This window comes from Sarcophilus harrisii, chromosome 1 (assembly GCF_902635505.1).
Source record: "Sarcophilus harrisii chromosome 1, mSarHar1.11, whole genome shotgun sequence".
NCBI lineage: Eukaryota > Metazoa > Chordata > Mammalia > Dasyuromorphia > Dasyuridae > Sarcophilus > Sarcophilus harrisii.
In genome coordinates this window covers 18,202,428-18,226,571 of record NC_045426.1, presented here as the reverse complement: position 1 = coordinate 18,226,571, position 24,144 = coordinate 18,202,428, and the positions used below count along the sequence as shown (strand labels likewise).

At 36.6% G+C, this 24,144-nt stretch overlaps 1 long non-coding RNA gene across 1 annotated transcript; it reads left to right on the top strand.

Moving 5' to 3' along the window:
• The first annotated feature begins 8,367 nt into the window (after positions 1–8,367).
• Positions 8,368–23,439, top strand: LOC116421613. Its single transcript, XR_004232070.1, has 3 exons — positions 8,368–8,475; positions 10,053–10,173; positions 22,856–23,439. It is a non-coding gene; the product is annotated as an uncharacterized LOC116421613 (long non-coding RNA).
• The last annotated feature ends 705 nt before the right edge of the window (positions 23,440–24,144 follow it).

Genomic DNA, 24,144 nt, shown 5'->3' with positions numbered 1-24,144 from the left:
TGCCTAAAACCCAGTAAGGATACTGCTTCTAGAGGTGTCCCATTTTACTTTGGAATCATTCTTGTGGTTAGGAAAGTTTTCCTTGTGTTAAGCTGAAATCTGACTCTCCAACTTCTGTCCTTTGCTCTTGGTTTTGCCCCTTAGAGTTAAGCAAAGAACAGTAGTATTGTTCAGTGGGGAGAGTTCTGAACTTGGAATCATGAGATCTGATTTCAAATCTTATAGCCTGAGAGACTTTGGGCAAATGATGTCATCCCTGCTTATTTCAGTTCTCTTATCTATAAAATGAGGAGATTGGGAATGGATAAGATCCAGCTCTAGAGTTATGATTCCAGTTGACTATGATCCTCTTCCATATGACAGTTCTTTAAATACATGAAGATGACTATTATGTGTCCTACTCTTCTCCTATAGTTTAAGCATCTTTGGTTCCTCCAATTGATCCTTTTTTGGCAAGGTCTCCATTCTTATAACCATTCTAGTTATTTAATTGGGTTGCTAGGTGATATAGTAGATGAAATACTTAACCTAGAATTAGGAAGATCTGAGTTCTGTGACCTCAGATATTTATTAGCTGTGTGATTCTGGACAAGTCATTTAGTCTCAGTCCTTGTCTGTAAAATGGGGATAATATTAGCACCTATCTCCTACTGTTGTTGTGAGGAAAAAATGAGATAATATTTTTAAGTGATGCAAATGATGCAAACATCACTCAATATATAAATTCTATTTATTATTATTACTTTACTGTTAGATATATTTCAACTTGTCAATGTCCTTTTGAAAATGTGGCACTAGAGCATGATAATTGTGGAAATATATATAAAAAAATTGCACATCTTTAACATATACTGGATTACTTGCCATCTAAAGGAGGGAGTAGGAGGAAAGGAGGGAGAAAAAAATTTGGAACACAAGATTTTGAGAGGTTGAATGTTGAAAACTATGCATATATTTCAAAAATAAAAGGCTTTTTTAAAGAAGAAAAGAAAATGTGGCACTAAAAACTAAACATAATATTCTCCATGTGGTTTGATTACAGAGAGAATATTACCTTCCTTGGTCTGAACATTAGATCTCTATCACTACAGCCTAAGAGCCCATTAGTTTATTATTATTATTATTAATCATACTGTTTTATGATAATAATATCATATTTCATATTCTCAGATTATCTCCCACCCACTCTGTATATACATCTCATATACATCTAGTAATTTATATGTTGTCTCTTCCACTAGAATGGAAGCTCCTTGAGGACAGGGTCTTTTCATTTTTGCCTTTCTTTGTATTCCCAGAACTTAGTATAGTGTCTGAAACATAGTAATTCCTCAATAAAGGCTGGTTGATTGATTATACCACCACAAAAAGTATTAAATTGGTCGATGTGAAGTTTTCCTCTGGTTTCCCTGTAGATACGTGTGGATGCACATGTGTTGGTTTAGGTAGGTGTGTGTGAAAGAAGGCAGTGGGATGGTGGGAAGCGGTTGATAAATGGAAGGAGGATTAATGCATGCCGACACAAACTATTTTCTCTCAGAGAAATAGTCAAGGAATGATCCCGAGAGATTGTACTTGGGGCATCAGGTCAATAATTCCTGAAATTCTCTGGCTCTTACCACCTACTAGTGGGTACTTCAGCAAAAATGAGTATGGCAGCCTTTGATCTTTTGCAGATGACACCAAATGTTCACAATAACGAGTACTGATAATTACATGACAGGGATGAAAAGGGACAAATTGAAGGGAGGAACAAACACCGTTGCTTTGGGTTAGAGAATTCCGAGGGCTGACTGACCAGCTCTCAAAGGCCCCCAGGATAATTTCCCAAGTACTTAGTAATTGTCAATTGAGAGAGAAAAAAAAATTGGGAGGCAAATTCTTTAAGGGAAATGTCTATCAACCAAACTGATTGGAGATAAGGGCAAGCATATGTCAAAACAGAGGACCACCAACAAGCTGAGGATCCAAGGGGACTGGAAGGAATCCAGGGGGTAATAGGAGGAGGGGAACACAGAGACAGGAGGACTGAGCCAGGAAGTTGCTAGTCAGTGACTGACATGTGTCAGAAAAGGATTAGTTTTCATCCTTCTAGTCCATTTGTTTTGTGATACCTCTTTAAAATATTTAAATTGAAAATAAAACTCTCCTAAAAATACATAGAGGATAATAATTTACATTGGATTTTTATTAATTATCAATTTCAAACCAGGGTGGGGGGAATAAATGAAGTTTTTCAATTGGGGTATGATTATTAGACAACAATAAACATATTATAAAAATAATCAATCCAAACAAGAAAAACATTAGACTATTAAGATTTTTGGAAATTATTGTATGTACACAAAAATATATAGCTATACCTATATATTTATACAGTAAAAATATTATGCAATAATGTAAGATTTGTATATATTATTTCCACATCCACAACATCTCAATATGGCATATAAATTGCACTGCATTTTGATATAATGTAATTGTATATTATAATGTAATATATTTAAATTTATAAAAAGATTTGTGATTTCTTGGTTATGGCAACTCTCTCTAGTAGCTTGGTAAGTAATTGTTGAACTGCCTAATGTTCAGAGGTTCAATGTTCACAGAGCTAGTGGATGTCATAGGTTTTGAATTTAGGTCGTTCTGCCTTTGAGTCTAATATTTTCTATAGAAAAATCTCTGTCTTTGTCTCTCTGTTTCTCCATCTTGGTCTCTTTGTTTCTAGGTCTGTCTCTCTCCTTTCCCCTTCTTTTTTTCTCCTCTCTCCTTATTTTTTAAAATATAAATATAATTGTTATATATATTATATATAGTAAAAAATATAATACATATAACCTATTCATATACATACATATACAAACATACATATGTTTGTATGTATATATATACATACAAACATACCCACATAGATTTAGATAATTAAATGCAACTACATACTTTTTCCCTCAGTACTTACTGACTGGGCATTGAGATGAGTAGATTTTTCTTTCTATTTAAAAAATAATCAAAGAGCTTATGATTTAGTAGGTAAGTCCTAGAAAATTGCTTGAGGAATTTATAAGTAAAGTGACTAGCCCAATAACATAAAAAATATGGCTATCCATATTTTTTATCCAACCCACAGCAGTTCTCTTGCTAGTTCCATAAACTCAGTCTCCATTCCCTTATACCAAGTAGCTTTCTAGATCTCTTCTTGCACTTCTTTCCATACCTGGCTACTTCAGTGGTGGAGGGCAGAGGCAAAAAAATATCTCGGAAAGAATCTATTTAAAGAATGAATTAAAGCCTGCCAAGTTTTCTAAGACAAGATCTGGAATATTAGGAATGGTTAATTTCCACAGAATACTTTAGCAGATAAACCATTTTCCTTTTATTATCAACATAGATCAAAAGTTTGGGAACCAGGCTATCCAAGCTAAGACAAAAAGACTTGCCTAGGTTTCAGTGACAAAGTTAAGTAGAAATGTTTTTGAATGAACTTTCTAGATGTTCAAGATGTGAATAATCCAGTTTAGGAAAGTCATCAACTACTTTCCTCACCCCTACCCCTCTCAGGCTGGATTTAGCTTTTAACCAAATGTCTATCTATCAGCTAATTAACATATTGTTTCTATATTGACATTTCTGTTCTCAAGCTAATTTTTAAAAACTGTTTTCATTAGGAATGAACCAAAAGGGTATTTTTTTTTAAAAAATCACTTTGGAACTTTCAGAGTCAAGATGGTGGAAGCAGACAGAAATTTGTTTGAACCCAACTGAATTCCCCTCCAATAAAACCTTGGCATAATGCCTAAGAAGTAATTTTGGAATGATGAAGCAGTTTTACAGCTCAGAACAGCTTGGAGGAGCAGCAGGAAAAGTCTATCTCACTGGAATGGGAGAGGAGTACATTCTGGTGCAGGCAGAAAACAAAGGAGTTGGGATTACAGCTAAGAATCACTTACCCAGCAAAAATAAATATAATCCCTAAGGGGGAAATGGATATTTAATGATACAGAGGACTTTCAAGCATTCCTAGTGAAAAGACTAGAGTTAAACGAAAAAAAAAAAATGAGCTTCATATACAAGACTCAGGAGAAGCATAAAAAGGAAGACAGGAAAGAGAAAACAAGAGATTTAATAAGGTTAAACTGTTTATATTCCTGCATGGGAAGATGATAATCATAACTCTTAAGAACTTTATCATTATTAGAGCAATTAGAAGAAGTATATATAGACAGAGGGTGCAGGTGTGAGTGGATTATGATGGGATGCTATCCAAAAAACAAAATTAAGGCGTGAGAAAGAGGTCTGCACTGGGAGAAGAGAGATTGGAGGAATAGAATGGGGTAAATTAGCTCACGTATTAGAGGTGCAAAAGAGCTATTACAGTGGAGGAGAAGATGGGGTGAGGGTGGCAGATAATGCTTGAACCTTACTCATTTGAATTGGCTCAAAAAAGAAATAACATATACACATAGTTGGGCATAGAAATTTATCGATATTGTACTAGAAATGGCAGCTAAGAGAAGAAAAAGGAATTGAAGGAAGAAAGAATAGGCAATGAGAAAACAAAACTATCACTCTTTGCAGATGATATGATGGTATGGTTAGAGAATCTTAGAGAATCAATGAAAATTTTGTTGAAATAATGAACAACTTTAGCAAAGTTGCAGTATAAAAAACAAACACAAATCACTAACATGACTATATACAAAGTCCAGCAGGAATAAATAGAAAGAAAAATTCCATTTAAATAATTGTAGAAAATATAAAATATTTGGGAGTCTACCTATCAAGACAAATCCAGGAACACAATTACAAACACCTCTCAAACAAGTAAAGTTTGATTTTAACAAATAAAAAAAAATGTTAATTGCTCATAAGTAGGCTAAATCAATGTAATAAAAATGATGAATTTACCTAAATTGATTTACTTATTCAGTGCCCTACCAATCAAATTGTAAAGATGATTTTACTGAGCTAGAAAAAATAATTAAATTCATTAGGAAGAACAAAAAAGTCAAGAATATCAAGGAATCAATTTTTAAAAAATGTAAAAAAAGGAGACCTAACTATACCAGCTCTCAAACTGTATTATAAAGGTCATTATAAAAGTAATCATCAAAACAAGCTGGTGCTGGCTAAGAAATAGAGTAGTAGATTAGTCGAATAGATTAGGTACATAATACAATGTAGCAAATTACCATAGTATTTAATGTTTTGGGGACGAAAACTCATTATTTGACAAAAAACCATTGGGAAAACTGGAAAACAGTATAGACCAACATCTTACACTGTATAACAAGATAATGCCAAAATGGGCACATGATTTAGCCATAGAGTGATACCACATTACTAAATGTTTTTTATGTCTGAAATTTATTTTTGAAAAATCAGCATTTCAACCAATCCAAAGGACAATGACTCATGATGGATAAAAGAAGATAATAACATATTATCAAAGAAGACCTAATCAGGAGAATGTCTGACTAGAAAATAGTGATTATGTTGTGATAACAAGAGATAAGAGAGATAGGAAGGGTGAGTGTTATATTGGTGAATCTAAGATATTAAACACCAAGAGGAAGACTTCCTTTGAACTGAATAGGTTCTCAATAGGTATTTATGGGGAAACATGGCCTCATATCACAATAGTAGAGAAGGCTTGAAAGGTTTAGGACTTGTATATGTTGAGAGTACCCATAATAAAGAAAGGGATGAAAACGCCTAAGTCCCAAAGCATTGATAATCATAAGCAATTTAGTAGATAATACTCACATTGACATACCTATGGGCTGGACTGCCTAATTTTATAACTAATCTTTTCAACAAGGATCCCCAAAGGGATGAATCAAATTAAATTACTCTTCTTGAGAATTAAAGAATATCAACAAGTACTAATCTATCATTTTCCTGGACTGATGAAGCTTCTAAAAAGCAACAATTCAAGTAAAACATGGAACAAACTTGACTAGATAAATCTATCAGAAAAAGATTTGGGAATCTCAGTGGACTGAAAGCTCGATATGACCCAATAGGGTGATGTGTAGTCCCCCAAAATAAAGGGCAATCTTAGACCGTGTAACGAGAGCCTGGGCATCCAGAATGAGGTAAACCTTTGTCTCAATACACTATTCTGGTTGAAACACTTCTGGAGAACTAGGTTTAGTTCTAAGCTGCTTATATAGGAAAGACGTCAATAATGAAAGAGAATCTGGAGGAAAGCTACCAGAACAAGAAGGCCCTTGAGATCATGATATATAAAAGTCATTTGGAGAAACTAGAATCCATGGGTAGAGACTGTGGGGAGGGAAATTTGGGTTTGATATGAGGAAAAACTTCCCAATGATTAAAGTCTGGTCAAAGTGGAATGGGCTGCTTCAAGAGGGAGCTACAGGTCAGATGGAGAGGATCTTCAGGCAATATCTTGGTACCGGGGATCAATGCAGAAGGTATTCTTAGTCAGGTAAGAGCTTGATTCATTGAACCCCAACGTTCCTTTCAACTCTTAGATTCTGTGATCCATGATTTTGTGAAAGTCTTAAAAGAATTGAGTTCAAGGTTCAGCCCTCCCTAGCTGTGTGTTCCTGAGTAAATCCCTTAACCTCTCTGACTAGTGGGAAACAGATTATAATGCTTGTTTTCCCTCTCTCATAGGCTTGTGGTGAGGAAATTGCTTTGTAAATCAAATGCCCTACAAAAAGGTCCTCACAAAAGCCTTAAGGGCACAAAAATCCCACTTGATTTGAATAACCAGAACTTCCAGCTTAACACAGGCAGCAAAACTTTAGCTCTTAGAACATCAAAGAGATGCTTTAAAACCAAACGATTCCCTGTGAGAATGAAAGCGGGGTGCTCTAAGTTTAGTGTCCCTGAATGGAAGGCCTTTAAGGGAGTTAGTCACTTGGGGAAAAGGACAGGCTTTCATTTTTTTTCTCTCTATCCCATAACTGAAGGTAAACTTTCATTATCTGCTTTCGCTCCTCAGAGAAGAAAACAAAATCAGCTTAGGTGGGATAAAAAGAATGTGACCCCACTTTTTGGCGTCCCACCCCAAACTCTCAGGTCTTTATCCGGGCTTGTTAACTTTGGGTCTAATTGCCGCCCATTTTCTGTGGATGGAGAAGACAGGTGTAATCCTCACGGACTTAACCTTGGTTCACCTGTATCGGCAGGTGTACATTTTAAAGAAGTGCTGAGTTTTTAGAAGAATCCGCCCTACTGTGTTAGGCTTTCAGAAAAACAAAAGAGTGCCTCACTTCCACACCGGGAACTCCCCCACTTGCACACCGGGAACTCCCCCACAGGAAAATGCAGGCAAATTCCCAGTTCACCTTCTCCTCACCCAGTTCAAACTCCAAATGGAAAGACTCCCGATTAAACATACACTCATCTCCTTTTACGGAAGACTTCACAGTCTGCCTTCAACAATCCCAGCTGACGTTGATGAGTAGATGGCCTCTCCCCTTCCCCTCCTCCCCTTTCCCTCTCCCCTCCCCCTCCCCTCTCCTTCCCTCTCCTTCTCCCCTCCCTCCCCCTCCTTCCCTTCCCTCCTCCTCCTTCCCTTCCTCCCTTCCCTCTCCTTCTCCCTCCCTCCCCCTCTCCCTCCCCCCTCTCCCTCTCCCCCCTCCTCCCTCCCCTCCCCCTCACCTGAAGGAGACTGCAATATATCTAGGAAACTCCCAGGTGAGGAACGTCTTTCTCCTAATGCAGATTGCTCCCTGCTTTGTCAGTTAATCTCCATGAACTGCTAGAGATGTCAATCACGGAGCCCAGGGACAGCACGCTGCCCATAAGACTTCTGAGTGACCTGAACCAGGTCAAAATGTAGCGCTTATATTTTAATGTTTGGTTTTTCTATTTCTATTTGTATTTCAATGTTTTACGTTTATATTTATTTTGTGTGATTTTAATATGCTGGTGTATTGGGGAAAATATATCAATATATGTGGTTTTTGGAGTCAACTTGTGGCCAATGGGAATCCCACACTTGGGTGACTCATACTGTCCCGCAGTGGTTCTCAAAGTGTGGTCTAGAGAATCCTGGGGATCTCTGAAATATTTTTAGAGGGTCTACAAATTAAAAAATAGTTCTTATTTCCAATATGGTAAATGTCTATAAATATAATCCAGATAAACAAAAACTCTTTGAAGAGATCCTCAATCATTTTTAATAGGATAAAAATACTGAAAACAAAAGTTTGAGAGCCTCTGGACAACTGAAGTTCCTCCCCCTGATGTTCTTGGGTCACAGAACCCCGGAGGGCCAGGATTCTCTGAAACGGTGCCCAATGACATCCAGGTGTGGGTCTTTGTTAAGAGGCTCAGGAGGGAGAGGAAGTGCTCTAAAAGGGGCCGAGGGCTCAGCCTGACATCTGTATACACAGTTATTTGCATTATTACAGACATGATTTTGGTCCATATCAACAGGGTACTGATAGGGCTCATTGAAGCACTCCCTTTTCAAAACAAGTGTATGTTCAAGATCTGGTAAGTTTTTAATTAAACTTAAATTCTAAAATGTCTGGCAGGAGAATCTGCCAGCTGGACTCTGAAATGTCTAAAGGATGGCTATTGAGAGGCAGTGAAGTACAGTGGAAAGAGTCCTGGCTTTGTAGTCAAAGGAGCTGGGTTCAAATCTGGACATATTTTGAGTATGTTGCTAAGTCTTGGTTACTTTCTGCCTGGGAGATCCTGCATACTACCAGTACTTCATTTTTCTGCACTTCATTTTTCTCATTTCTTAAATGAAGGCATTAGATTAGATGGCCTCTAAAACCCTTTTGCGCTCTAAATCCCATCCCATCCCACTGATAAGCTGGAGATGGATGTAAGGGGTCAGTGAGAATGGCATGGGGCATTTAGCTTGTTTGTAGCATATAGAACTCATTTGAAGAAACTGGGGGTATTAAGCTAGAGAAGATTTAATGGTTGAGGAGGGGAGCTACTATGGATTGCTGTCTCCAAAGAGTACCCCATTTGGCAGAAGGATTAGAGCTGTTGATTCCAGAGGGCAAAACTAAAGTGAGTGATGGGTGGACTCAGGGAGAATTCTCGTGTTAGAGAATTCTCCCAAAGTGCAGTGGGCTGTCTTGGAAGATAATGCTTCCTCTTTCTTGGAGGTATTTGAAAAGAGGATGGATCTCCATTGGTCAGATTTCAGGCCTTGGAGATCTTTTCCCACTCTGCAATTCCATTGATTTAGTGTAATGCAACAAAAATATCTTACCTCCAGATCATTGTAACTAATAAAGACTCGGAGGAATTGGGGGTACGTGTGAAAAAATGGTGATGGGGAGTCTGGGAATGAGAGAATTCTAAGAGCGAGCAAGGCTAGGGGTGTGTCAGAGGACCGAGGACTTTGTTAGGGCTGAGAAAACAATCCCAGTTCTTGAGCAGAGAGACCTCGGACCCATGGCCAGTTCAGAGAAATCGGTCACAGATAAAAGCATGGTTTTAGAACTGGAAAGTATCATTGAGGCCATCAGATCTATCCTTCTTATTCTTACAAATGAACAAAGTAAGGCATGGAAAAGTTAAGTGACTGGCCCAGGATGACACAGCTGGTAAGTGTCTGAGGAAGGATAGAAACTTAGGTCTTTGCATTGTGTGATCTGGCTAGCATAAGTTTCCTAGCATTCTCAGGCTGAGGAACGTCCCTCTCTCCCTTGACCTGGACATTAACCTTTCTGTATGCATCCATCCAGTCTCCCTAATTCGAAGTAGCCCTTAGTGAATCTCCTTTGATTCTTTTATCCTGAAGACATTATTATTTATTGGAGGATGTTCAAAATTATGGTGTTTTTTTTTTTTTTAACCTTTATTGGTATGACCAGAACTTAACAACATAGTAGGTGCTTAATAAATGTTTACTGATCGACTGAATGACCTGTCCTGGAGTTGTGAAACTAGTCTGTGCAGCTTTCAAATAGGTTCACTTGAGGTTGAAAGTGATTTGAAAGCATTCTCCAATCAGTCACCTTCTTGGAATATTTTCCCTTTGTCAGCATCTACTTAGCTACATCTCAGGTGTTATTATTCTTTTCTCTTTTCCTTCCCTGCCTCAGCTCCACCTGGCAGCCCATTTTCCTCACTACTAATTTCAGAATTATTGCCTCGCCAGAACCATTTCCTTCTGATCGTCAACTGTCGACAACCTAGTGCTTCCTAATCTCTACTTGTTCACAGGTAGGTTTATTTTTAATATATGTGCCAAGTATGTGAGCTTTCTGATATTTAGTTTTATTTTATTTTATTTTTCTGATATTTAGTTTAGATATTTATCCTGATGCTGCTTGAGGTCGAGTTGTGAAAGGGGAGTTTCTAGAGAATTAGGAAGGAAACTCAAACTCAAAACTTGGAGGACAAGACCACTGGGGGAAATTAAATAATCAACCTTTAAGTGCCTACTATGGTCATGGCAAACGAGCAGGCTGCTTTATGTCCACGGGAGATGTGAGGTCAATGGGAAAATTTGAGGCAGAATTCAAGAGGTAAAGCCAATTCAGTATTTAGGTGCTTCTGGGAAATAGAATTTTGACCTGAAATCAAAATGTTGACTATTGAAATCTTGGGGGGGGGGGAAAAAAAACAAGCAAAAGAACAAAAAACCAAACGAGCAAAAATGTCTTGCTTCCCTAAAGATTAAAGGAGTAGAAATGGGATGATCCAGCAAGATAGTTCAATCGCCCCTGTTGACTAGAAAGCATGAAACAGAAAGTTTCTGTAGGGGATTTTAAAAAATAATTTAAATCCATATAGCTCACTATTGAATGAGATTGTCATTTAATTAACCTACATTGAATTTATAGCCTCAAGATTTCCTTATGATCATGAGTCATCTGGGCTATCTGTGTTCTCTAGTCACATTTATTTACTATTCCTGTTTTCCATATGAATGTATCTCTTCCATGTAAATCTTCTTGTACTACCTAGGTTCCACTTGGTTCTCAGGGTCATACATTTAGAACTGGAAAGATATCTTCTAGTGAATGTCTCCATTTTACAGATGAGAAAAGTTAAGTCTATCAAGATGAAAGACATAGGATTCAAATCCAGTGATCTTTCCAGTTTTTTTGAATATGCAGTAGGGACTGGAGGAGGGAAATATTTCTTATCTTTTATTGTATGTTAGTATGATGTTTAAATGTAGTTTACTCTGAATAGAAATGACTGGTTAGTCTATTGAGAGAAAAACAGAGGGGGTTCACGAGTATTAATTTGAGTAGATCTGAACTCAAACCAGGCCTTTACAGCTTGGATGTGCTGAAGCTATATAATACAAATACACTTTTGTATTTTTTGGGGGGATGGGGTAGGATGAGCGATGAATGTCATAGGAGAAATGAAAAGAGAAAAAGCTGTAAATTCTAGGGATGTGATATTCTTGAAGAGAAATCTTGAAATCCAGTTGAAATTGACTTGTGCTTTCCTGTCCTTCATGTAGATAATAGAAAGTAATCCATGACAAGCTTTGGTGGTAACCTAGCCAGAAAAGGTTTATTGGTGGGTAACAAGCGAAGTGGGGGGAAATTTTAAAGTTATGTTGGATTCATTGAAATTAATCTAATTATAAACGGTTACAAAACAAATTTAGGAATTTTCAGTGATGTTTGATATTCAATTTTCAAAAAAAACACATCAATTTTGAAAAAAATTAACTTAAAAAATGATGAGAAACAAAACCAAACAAGCCAAAAGACTAGCTAGTTCTTCGATTTAGGGACAGCCAGAAGAAAAATAAAGAAGATATTGTTTGAAGCCTGGGGGTGGAGAGAGGAAGGAGGGATTTCTTCAAAGTCAAATATTTGGCACTAAAAAGGAGCTTTTTTACCCAATAGCCTAATCTGAGTTAAAAGAGGGAAGGAGAAAGAGAAAGCAAGCAACAGCAATGTGGCTATTTCTGGGAGATTTGACAATAGATTTTAAAAACAGGATAAACACGGAGCCAGTAACGTACCAAGAGAACAAGACAGGCTTTTCCCATGACCTCAGTCCTGTAATTCAGACATGGATGAAGGCTCCCTACTGTGCTTGGTCCTGCCTGGGTGGAAGCAGGTGGTGCGAGGTCTATCTGTTTTTTTCCCCTCACAAGATTGTTTCCTTTGGGGACCAAGTGCATATCTTCTGGAATATGGACACTGCTAAAAGCTTGCTAGGAAGATAAAGACATTTCTCATTACACTCTATCAGTTAAAAACCATGTGCATGATTCAATTGAAGGGCTTGGGAAGGACAGGATCCTTGGAGATTGGAAAATGAATTGAGTTCAGTTGCTCTAAGAATAGACATTTAAGGGTGATAATCTGGGACATTTTAGAAAATCATGTGATCCTAGATTTAGAACTGATCTTAGAGGTCATCAAGGAGATGAGGTTACTTTCCTGATATTGTTATTATTATTATGATGATGATGATGATGATTTATGATTATAAAAAGATTTGTAGACAGAGCTTTTGAATATAAATTGATCAGTCTTTGTACCTCATGAAGACACTGTGAAAAGAAGGGCAGAAAAAGACAGGACCTTTGAATTAGGGCTAGGGCTGACTTTATGATGATGTGCAGGGAGAGAGGAAGAAAGCCTTGTTCATAGGTAGCCATGGATCAGAGTTTCCAAGTCAGGAAACGAGGCAAGGATGTCTAGTAGCAGACTGGGAAAGGGGTGAGACAACCATTGAAGCTTGGAAAGTGGTAGAACAGGGACTGGTAAGGAGTGACCTGCTTAGATTTGGGAGAGGAGGAAAGCATGTCTCCCAAAGAGGGAAATTGTTCTGTATCCTCAAGATGTTAGCATCTGCGGCAGAGTTATCCCATTCTGGTTCCAACCCTGCCAATAGCCATTTAATCTGACAGACATTTATGAATTGTCTGCCATGTGCTAAGCAGTGGTTTGCAGAAACTGGACAGTTCATAGACAAATAAAAGACCTTCTGGTACAGGAGGCCATGGGATTTCCACTCCTGAAGATCCATCCATAGGACTCATATGGCCAACCACATCTCTTGACTATTTGAAAGGTTATCAGGCAAAAAGGTATGGGAGAAGGGTGGGAGCTGCAGAAACAGATAAGATGGAGAACTACCATCCAGTGAATAACGGGTCAAAATTCTTGGTTATAAGAATTCAACTTTAAAGACTCAGCTCAAATCCGACCTTCTGCAAGAAGCCTTTTCTATTTCTGCTGATTGCTTAGTCCTTTCTCTCTGAGCATACCTTTTTTTTTTTTTTTTTTTTTTTTTTTTTGCTCTATGTTTTGTATATTTATATGTTGTCTCCCTTAGGAGAATGCAAGCTCCTAGAGGGAAGGGGCTATTTTTGCCTTTTTTTGTGGTAAGTTCCAGAGACTATAACATGTTTCTGGTGTATTTTCTCAATTCTGTTTCAAAGAAATTCTTCCTTTAAGTTGTATCTCAATCATAACCTTTTATATAAAGTTTTTCTTGACAGTGTCTTCCTTCCTAAATTCCTTGAATTTGTTTGCATTTAGTCTTTGTTTTTAAAAACTTATTTTAACATTCATTTAAAAATTTGTGTGTGTTTCAAATTCTAACCCATCAAGAAACCAAGTAATATGATACCCATTACACTTGTGAAATCATGTAAGACATATTTCCATATTAAACATGCTACCCAAAAAAGCAAGAAAAAGAAATAAACTTTAATCTGCACTCAGAGTTCAATAGCTCTCTCTCTGGAGATGGACAGCATTTTTTCACTATGAGTCCTTTGGAATTGTCTTGGGTCATTGTATTGTTGATAATAGCTAAATCTTTCACCATTGATAATCATATTGCTAACATTCCTAGTACTACTCATTTCACTTTGTATCAGTTCATGTCAATTTTCTCAAGGTTTTCTGAAACCATCTTACTCATCATTTCTTTTAAAAAACAGAATTTTATTTTTCCAAATACATGCAAAGATAGTTTTTTTTTTTATCATTTACCTTTACAAAATCTTGTGTTCCAAATTTTTTCCCTCTCTCCCTTCCTTCTCTCTCCCTAGTCCTTAAGACACTAACATGAGTTAAAAATGTGCAATTCTTCTCACCCTATTTCCATACTTATTATTCTGCACAAGAAAAATCATATCAAAAAGAAAAAAAACACAAGAAAGAAAAAACAAATAAGCAAACAAAAAACAACAACAACAAAAGGTGAAAACAGTATGCTTCTCTCTGAATGTGGATATGGCTAGATACCAAGTATTTTGGTATTTAATCACCTAGCTGTTGAATCACAGCTGCATTGTGAAAAGAGCTGCATCCATCACAGTTGATCTCACATGACCTTTCTGTTGCTGTATACAATGTTCCCTTGGTTCTGCTCACTTCACTTAGCATCAGCTCATCTAAGTTTTTCCAGGTTTTCCAAAATCCTGCTCATCATTTCTTACAGCACAACAGTTGCCTGGTTAGTTGTTCTTCATACTTGAAAAGATCAAAATGGCATCACTGTATTAGAGTTGAGTTACAGCATGTCTGACTGGCTGGTCAGACCAATATGAGCATGGAATGCTCTGTCACTGGTCAGACACAAATAGTCCCGATGGGCATTTTGGGTAGATTCTCTAATTTTGTGCATCTCACTTTTCTTTTGGGCTATTTTAACTCTGCTTTGCTCATAGAGCACAGGACTCTCTCTGATGAGGGCATACATACTGGGAGGTCTTGTGACAGAGTGTCTTACTTTTTATTTTATTTTATTTTTTTGCTGAGGCAATTGGGGTTAAGTGACTTATGCAGGGTTCCAGTGTCTCTTATGACATACAATCGATTCTAAAGTTCTTAAGAGAGACCTTGAGAGTGCCCTTGAAAAAATTATCATTAGCACAATCGTGTTCCATCATAATCATATACAACTTGTTTAGACATTTTCCAATTGATCCATTTCCAATTCTTTGCCACCTCCAAGTAAGCTGCCACAAATCTTGTTTTACAAATGGGTCTTTCCCTCTTTTCTTTGATCTCTTTGGGATGCAGACCTAATAATGGCTTAAAGGGTATGCATGTTTTACATTCCTTTTGGTATAGTTCCAAATTGTTCTGCAGAATGGTTGGACCAGTTTACAACTCCACTAATAGTGCTTTAGGGTTCCTATTTTTCCATATCCCTTCCAATATTTGTCATTTTCCATTTCTGTCAATCTGATTGATATATGTAAGGTGGTACTTCAGAGTTGTTTTAACTTGTATTTTTTAATCAATAGTGATTTAGAGCATCCTTATGTGACTATTGATAACTGCATTTATTATCTTGATATTTATGCTGATTATCTTATGTATGTCCTTGCCTCTTCCATTAGAATTTACATTCTTGTGAGGAGGGTTTGTTTAAGCCTTTGGCTTTGTATTCCTAGTGTGGAGCTCTGTCAGAATAGCCACTTAAAAATTCTTGATAGAGTTGATTGAGTCAAAGCAGGAAAAGACCAACATCTATACTACCCACATAAGAGAAAAGACTGGGCACTGGAGGAAATGGGGTACGCCTGGGAGTCTTAATCTCTAGTTAGGTGGCTTAGTTCCATGAATTTTTTTTTCTTTTATTTTTTCCCTTTTTTTTGAAAGGCAATTGGGGGTAGGTGATTTGCCTATTGTCACACAGCTAATAAGTATTCAGCATCTGAAGTAAAATTTGAACTCAGAGCTGGTGTCCTACCCATTGCACCATCTAATTGTCTCTCTCCCCTCCCTCCCCCCAATTTCGATGAGAACCATTCATTCTGCCATTCTTTATGTCAGGCTCGTCACCACAGCCACTTCAAGTTGAACTAACCCTCCATCTATTTCCTAGAATCACTGAGTCTGTTTCAGTATACTGGCTAGGGTGCAAACCTAATCCTAGAGTCCAAATTCACCAGTATTTCAATACTTGTGTCAGGTTTTCAAAGCTATCATAGAGATCTTAGGACACAATGGATCCCTAATGGAGATCACCCTGGATGACATTATTCACATAATATCTGATTGCCCTAAGATGTATTTATGGACCACATTTATTTTTTTAAATGTTAGATTACCCCATTCATAATAACTCTGTGCTTAGAAGTATAATTATGAAATAGCTTGAACATATATATCTTCTTTTTAGAGAATAAAACTTTTTAACCCTCACCTACACTCTGAACTCCTGGTTCTGCATTAGAAAAGATCATATTCTGTTTGTAGGCCCTCCCATCATGCCCTCATGCTCCAAAGGGATCTCTGGTGATATAAAGAGGACCAACATAAATAGATGTTTACATAATCTTTAATTAAGTTTAAAAAACAATTAAGAAGAAATAAGGCAGGAGAGTACAAAGGACTTATCCATTCTTCCAAGCCTGGTTTTTTCTAAACCACTTTGACTAATGGAGTGACCTCCTATGATTTAAAACCGTGACAGAGAACTAAACCTCTCTGATTTTCTGTTTAGAGGTCATTTCTTATAGACTTAAAGAAGGAAAACGTAGATGTAATCTGCATTGGCTGCCAAATTCCAGCTGCTGCTATAGGATGGCCACCACCCCTTCCTGCTCCTCATCCTCCAAAGTCTTGCCATTGTGTGCTATATATGGAAAACCTCTGTCCTCCCTTCAGAGGAATGATTTCATCTTTTCTTACCATGCTGGAAAGAACTATAATTCCCTGGCTATATTCCTCCTTAGAGTTTAAAATTTTACAGTCCCTTCAAAATCAGCTGCAGACCTTCTACCTGGACTTATATTACACAGTACTAGAGAATAGAATAAAAGTTCTTGACTGATATACGAGGTAACCTTAGAACACAACATACAAAAAAACAAATCAAAATGTAAAAGAGAGAATGTAGAGGAACACTTGACAAATTGCATTAGTCACCATCAGTCTAACTGACATGTCTAATAGGAAATCCAGAATGGGTCCAATTGGTCTACTAGGACTGTGGTAGAATTAGAGTTAACTCCAAGGGTCTTTGTGACCAGCCAAGGCTTTGCCAAAGGTTTTTTCATTTATCTTTTTATTCCTATTTCCTTTACCTCATGACCGATGGGCTTTGAGGGGAGTAATAATAATAATGAAAATATTTATACAATGCTTTAAAATTTGTGAAATGCTTTACAAATGATATAATATTTCCCCCTCACAGCAAACTTGGGATGTAGGTACTATTATTTTCCTTCTTTTTTCGATGAAGAAACTGAGGCAGAAAAAGATGAAATGATTTGCATGGGGTCATAAAGCTAGTAAGCATATGAGGCTGGATTTGAGTCCACATGTTCCTGACTCTAGATCTAACACTTTATCCATTTGCCAACTAAGAATAAAATCTTGTGGGATCAGAATGAAGCAAATCTCATCCCTATTGACGTCATTTGATAGATGGTTTCCATGAGCCTACTGATGAGCTCATACCCAGGACTTTTATTCAGTTACAAAAGATAGTTATTGTAACCACTGAACAAAACATATTTAAAAATAAATAGTAAAATAGTAACATGTCCGAGGATCATTTTTAGGTGAACTCCATTGAACATAAAGATAAAAATAAGAATATCAACACCAATGACTGACATTTATATAGAATTCTAATGTTTGTAAAGTGCTTTCCAGTTATTATTTCACTTTTAATTATCTCATTGTCAAATTTGAGAATTACAGCTAGGATGAAAAGCTTTATACCTTCTTGCTCTAAATTCTGTACTTGTTTCCCCTCCCCAAATGCTTTCCTTTATCTAACCAGGAAAATATTCACATAACAATATTTCTCAACAGTCTCAGCAATCTCAGCCTTCCAATGTGACCTAAAATTTTTTTGGAATCCAACTGAGGATTGGTTTACAATACTCAGATCAGAGAAAAATCTTGTTAAATGAACTTCCTCCTTCCATAGATGTTTCCTGTGCTTCATTCTTTAACCCATATTAGTCACTGGTTGGATGTAGCTGCTCCACAGAGAAACCCAAATTGGATTTTCATGGATTGTTCCAGCAAAAAAAAAAATGCCTTTTAGAGACAATGTTGGGATAGTAAGTAAGGTAGAAAGCAGATTTTGCTCAGGATGAGTCTTACTCTGAGAGTGAATGTGCCTTTCACTTCATTTATTTGCAAATGCTAGAGATATAAAATAAAAGTGGAAAACCACCTTGAGATTGGAACATTACTCATTATTTGGTCATTTGGTCATTTTGGAAAATGTATTATATAACAAAGGATTTCAAATCAGATAATCATCAATAGGATCCCAGAGTTGGAAAGGGTCCTGGAAGTTGTTGTTCCATACATAGATAAGGAAACTAAAGCCCAGTTTCCTTAAACCTTCCTAAACCTTTTTGGAAGGTGTGTTAGAGTTGGGCTCAAAAGAGTATGGGATTCAGATCCCATAACTGCTGCTTACTACTTGTGTGACTTTGGACAAATCAGTTAAACTCATTTTTCTCTTCTCAGGGTCTTTGTTTTCTCATCCATAAAATGAAAGGGCTTAGACTAGTATTTTAGCTAGCATTGATAGAATGTTTTAGGATTTGCAAAGTTCTTTGTATATGTTATTTCATTTGATCTTTTCAACAACCCTGAGTTAGGTTCTATTATTGTTTTCATTTTACAGATTAGGAAACTGAGCCTGATTGAAGTTTACTGGCTTGCCTGGATCACAGAAGTGTCTCAGACAGGATTTGAATTTTATAATTCCAGGAAAATCTTGACTTCAAGGATAGACACTCTATCAATTGCGCCATCTAGAAAAACTAGATCTAAGGTGATAGATCTATGATTTTGTGATCCAGGGGGATGGGGAAGAGGGCTTATAGTAGAGAAAGAGTTAGGGCTTCCACCCCATAATTGTGCAGATGAGGAAACTGAAGTTCAGAAAGGAAATAATAGCATATTATAGATTTGGAATTGGAAGGAATCATACAGCATATCTAGTTTTGTGATCTCATTTTACAGATGCAGAAACAGATTCAGGGAAATACTGGGATTTCTATAACTCCAAATCAGCCAATCAACATTACATTAATATATATTTATTAATTATCTGCTACAGTGAAATGCAAATTAAATGATGCAAAGTAAAATAATTAAATATATTGACTTATACAATAAACTTTACAACTTTGTACATCTTTAAAAATCTTTTAATGTCCAATATGGTCTCCTTTTGCTGTACTCATTCATCTTATACTATTTGGCATTGAATTTGCAAGGTTTTGACATTTTAAAAACCATAATCATGAAACTTTATCACATAGGATATTAAGTATACATTCAATGAAATCTATTTTTCCATGTTTAGCCCTGATGACAGCCCATAGATTTTCATTCTATCAAGAGAATTCACAGACCCTGTTTATCTCCATCTCTTGAATAAATCTCTTAAGCTTTCTAGACATTTGGCATGGTGCAAGAGCATGTGGCTGTATTCTATTTCTGGGAATCTCTATGATTTTGGAACACTCCTGCACCTCAATATATTCATTTGGGGAATGACCAAAGTAAAAAAAAATTGTCCCCCAAACATTATTTTGCGTGAATGCTTCATATATTCTGCTGAAAATACCCAGATCTTCTAGCTTCATTTGGACAATGATTTTAGATGGTTCTGAATGAAAAAGTGAGCTTCATCAATAAAAATATCCTTTCCCCACTACACTATGTATTGTCTACAATGAACATTTTTTTCCTACGTAGCAATGGTTAGCAACTGGATTTTTTTTTTACTGGTCTTTTGAGTTCAAGAAGCCTACGTCACAGTATGGAGCAACCATTCTAGCTGCCAGGTTCTTCTGAAAGTTTTTATTTGTTTTCTAAGAATTAATCAGCATCAATAGTTTTTTTAGGTTCCTGATAATTCTACAGGTCTTTGATGTGATGAATTCTCTTTCATCTGGGTTGAATGGTCCTTGAAATGCTTGATATCCATCCCAGAAGTAAAAACACAACTAAATGAAACAATCATGATATAGAACAAAATCTTCAGCTCAACTGGCAGAGAACTAATCAAATGTGGGAAAACTAGTTCAATGCAGTTTTATCTGCTCAAGTTCAGACATCTAGAGCCATTCTAATGCCAGGAGAAACACACATATCAAAATCACTTCTTATCCATGTAATTTGCACAGTATTGCCTGTTCCAAGCAGTGCTAGGAATACAAAAACAATACTGAGACAATCCCTGTCCTAGAGCTGACATTCTACTGGGGAGCTAATGTTTTCACAAGTAAGTAAATATATAAAAGATATCTGTATGATTACATCATAAAAATTGTTCTAGAGACCTGGGTTCTAGTCTTACTTACTCTGCCGCTAACAAGATACGTGAGACTTTTTTACTCTAAGTCAGACTCCTGTCTGAGATGAAGGACTATAGTTCAAGGACTTAAAAAGAAAAGATCATCTTATCAGGGGCCACTCGGATCACTTCTGAGCTCCCTCATGTGCATGTGGTTATTCATAGCTTCTGTCTATGCTATCAACATTTTTTTTATTAAAATGAAACTTTCTATTCCCTGCACCATAGCAAAGGGGAGCTGAACTGACCAGTAGGCTATCTCGAGGACTCCACCTGAAGTCCAGAATGTGGTAGGAGAGAGAAGCTCTGCAATTAGGTACTCAGTGGAGCAATGAACCAGCAGAGAGCATGCAAAGTGATATGTGGCAGAAAGTACCTACCACCATCAGCAGAGGGAGCAATGCTACCCATGCATGGGCAATTTTGCAGCACTGGTGGTACTAGCTACCCTTCACAATGTTCCCTGGGGTGTCTGTGTATTTGGAGGATGTGATTTCATTAAATTCCCTATTTTGAACTCATTGTGTCCTTTGGCGACTAGCAAAAAATAACCTGCAAGGAAGCAAAGGAAAGATGGATATTCATGAATATAATCTCTTCTATTATTATATATGCTTTCTTGAAATAAAAATTTATTGTTATGTATTTTGAATCCTCCCTGATGCTCTGCTGGGCACATGATTATGTTTTGTTGTTTTATGATTTTCTTTTTCTTTCTTTTTGTATTTTGTTTTTGTCTTATTTTGTATTTGGTTCAATTTTTAAAATAAGCATATTGGTTGGGGCTTCTAAATTCTAAGTTGAAGGGTGGGTTTTTTTGAGTGAGTATTGATTCAGAGAATTTCTTGGAACTTTGATATTTTGGGGATCTCATATAGGAAGGTAGGTATGTGTTTCATTTTAAATAAGATTTATCTATTCTTGATCAATGTAAGTGGAATAGTATATGTTGCAGTGGTTCAGGTGTGATTCAAAGTTAAAAGAGAGGTTTTGTGCTGTAGTGGATAAGGATAGACTTGGAATGAGTTCAAGTCCCACTTCTGATACTTGCTAAATGTATGATCACAGATGGGCTATATAACCTCTCTGTATCTCGGCTTTCTCATCTACAAAATGGATGGATTAAAAAAAAATATAGTACCTACATTGCAACAGAGTTGTTCATAGGTTCAAATGAGATAATATACGCAAAGCACTTTTCATACCTCAAAGCACTATATAAATGTCAGTTAGGATTACTGGCCCATGATTTCTAATCTCATTCTGTTCTTGGCAAAATGAGCTGCCTCTAATCTCCCTTTCCTCATTCCCTTCTTACATTCTCTTGCTGACCACATGATCCAATGAGATGTCCACAAAAATAACAGTTAACTCCAGGTACGTTTTACTTGCACGCTCACTCCTACTCTTTGTCCATCCGATGGTATTCTCCCCTCATGACATGATCAAAATTATATAGTCACTTCCTGTTCATTTAAATGACTTCAATGAATATTTTATTCTAAAAGCCCTGGATGTGCCTTCTAACATTGAAATGAGCCTTATCTTGGCTTTGAAACCACGATGCATCCTGTGAGTAACAAAGCATTAAAAAAGAAGAAAATCCCATTTAGCCTTTGCATAATTTCCCATTCCTTTTTAATGGCGAGTAAGCCCCTGCCAGATTCAAATGTGGCGAGTATGTGAGTTCAGCTATGCCACATCTACGGCATTTCCCATCAGCACCAGCAGTATCTATATCTAAGTCCCTGAGACATGCTAAAGAGCTAATTTTGGTCTTGCCAAGGGAATGAAGCAGAAAGACCTAAAACTAGAGATTTGATATGAAAAGGCCAGAATTATCTGCAAATCTAAAGAAATAAGTTACACTAAAAGTTTTGTGATTGACAAATTGATTTCTTAGTTAATTTTATTCTTAAGTCACAGATTTTAAGAAAACTAGGAATTCTGTTTCCCCCAGTGCCATAGATAACTGTATGGGAAATGACCTTAATTGTTTTAGAGGTCATTAAGTAAATTGTTATTTTAATATTTTGGATCTCATTTCATTGGAAGGTACTCCTTCCAGTGATTATATCCCACCCATGCCTTATTATCTTGTATGGCTTGGCTATAGCCTCCCATTCATCTTCAGTTAAGGTGTACCCAATTTACTGAAGCCATTCTTTTTCATCTCTTTCTATTATGTACTGAAGCATCCCTCACATGAATCTTTTTCCCTTAGAAATATCTTGTATCTATACATTGTTGTACATATATGAATGTCATAGATACAAACATGGTCTTCCTGATAGGATGCGAGCGTAAGGGATGGTTTTGTTCTTGTTTTTGAATTTCTAGGACCTAACACCACATCTTTCCATATAGGAAATGCTTTAATGAATGTTTGGCTAATTGAAGATCAAATGATAAAGCACAGTTGAGCAGGAAGGGACTTGATTGTATAGATTATGAGCCCATTTACTTCCTTTGAAAGGTGATTGCCATGTGCTGAGCTAGGACTGCCTCCAGGTCTCACAGTTCTCAGCTACATTCTTTGCTTTTCTGTATTAGATCCCTGTCCTTATTGCAAAAGGGTTTAGAAGAAGGATGATCCCCCTCCTCTTCCGCTTTCTTCCAGGGCCTCAAGCTGGCATAGGATTTTCACAGCTCCTATAGAAATACAAGGGAAGATGCTACATCCACTGCTGCCAGGGGAGTTATGGATTGATTCTCAAGTTTGGGGTCCTATGTGAAAATGCATGGGGTCACTAAAAGCACTTCAGAAGATGACATCGTCATCATGATGTTCCTAGGAGATTCTCAACTCAAACCCCTCATTCCTTCTCAATCCTTCCTGCTGCTGGAGTCTTCTCTACAAGATTTACCTTCTACACATGTTATTAAGCAATTACCACATGTCAGACACTGAGTTAAGCAATATAAGCAAGATAGGCCCTGCCTTTCAAGAATTGTATTTTTATTTTTAAATACATTTTTATTACCATCTTTTTTTTAATTGCCATAATTTCTTGCAATAACCCTCCTTTTACCCCATCCAGAAAGCCATACCGTATGCAAACAATATTTTCTGAAAATACATGCAATGTATACTTGTTCGTGGGAGGACTGGAATGTCTTCACATTTCTCTTCTATGTTCTATCTCTGCTCTTTATAGTTCATAACATTCACTTTTGATTTTTGTTTGAGAAATTACATTGTTATAGTCGTTGTCTATATTGTTTTCTTGACTGTCCTGACTTCCTTCTGCATCAGTTCATGTAGATCTTTCAATGCTTCTGTATTTATCACATTCATCTTTTTTATAGCATAGTAATATTCTATCATATTCAGACAATCCCCAGTCAATGGGCATCTACTTAATTTTCTATTCTTTACTATCACAAAAAATACTGTTATATTTTGGTGTATGTGAACACTTTTTTCTTATTGATGGCTTTCTTGGGATATAAGCTTAGTAATAGACTCTTTGGGTCTGTAGTCACTTTATTAGCACAATTCCAGATTGCTCCCCAAAGTAGTTCTATTGATTCACAACTTTATCGGCAATATACTGGTGGACCTATCTTTCCACAGTCTTTCCAACATTGATAGTTTCCATTTTTTTGTCATCTTTGCCAATTTGCAGGGTGTGAGATAAAACCTCATGGTTGTTTTGATTCGCATTTCTCACACTATTAGTGATTTTGAACATTCTTTAATATAATTTAATATAATATAATTATAATATATATAATATAATATTAAACAATTGTGAGAATTGTTTGTTTATATACTTTGGCTATCTATTGGGAAATGGTTTTGACCATCTATATGCATATATTTGCACTTATATGCAGATATATGTTTACATATATATGTAAAATTATTTTTACATATCTCGAATACCAAACTCTTAGTAGAGAAAT